Genomic DNA, 751 nt, shown 5'->3' with positions numbered 1-751 from the left:
ACAATATCGAATTCCCAAAAATATGTAACAAAATCTCCCCCTCCGCTCTCTTCAATAATAGCATGAAAGATTTTATACATAGTTTGAGCTCTGAATTTTAAATCTATCTCACTGAATGTGAGCACATGAATTGAGTGAAATCTAGATCAAGGAGAAAGAGAAAGCAATCACACAACAAGCTCAACTGGAGCTGCAAAATAACTTTATGGATCTAACCCCCTTTGTTGTGGCACCTCAATCCTCGGAGATGAACATTGGGTTAGTATTATATATTTTCTTAATTAATTTCATGTTGCTCTGAAACTTTCAACCAAGCATGTCTCCATTATTGAGCTTATGTGTGTATATTCCTTTGGTAATTTTTTATTTATTATTTTGCATTCTCATGCTGCATGAAACCAGTGTGCAGAAGAGTTAAAGAAACTTTTCTAAAGGGAGTTAATTTATAAAGTCGAACCACTTAATATATAATTTAAAGGATTAATTGTACCTTACCCATAAACTTTACCACATGTGTACTTTATTAGTCTCCAAACTTGCATGCTTAAAAATGTCTAGGGGGTAAATTGCAAATATATAAAAGTTAAAGGAGGTATAATGCTCTTATTTTTGCTTAAATATAACAATACTCAGAGAAGTTCAAGAAATCAATTTGTATATTTTAAAAACTCAGAGTCACACTACACTTTCCTTTAAAAATTTAGATATTAAAATTCACATGGCAATGCCGCAGAGATTTCATCTGAGGTTC

General features: G+C 32.0%; 1 pseudogene; it reads left to right on the top strand.

Annotated features, from left to right (window-relative positions):
* LOC107621133 overlaps positions 1-751 on the top strand; it is a 9,120-nt pseudogene that overhangs the window by 5,958 nt on the left and 2,411 nt on the right.

The sequence above is a fragment of the Arachis ipaensis genome, chromosome B10 (genome assembly GCF_000816755.2).
Source record: "Arachis ipaensis cultivar K30076 chromosome B10, Araip1.1, whole genome shotgun sequence".
Lineage (NCBI taxonomy): Eukaryota > Viridiplantae > Streptophyta > Magnoliopsida > Fabales > Fabaceae > Arachis > Arachis ipaensis.
This window is presented reverse-complemented; position numbering and strand designations above follow the sequence as displayed.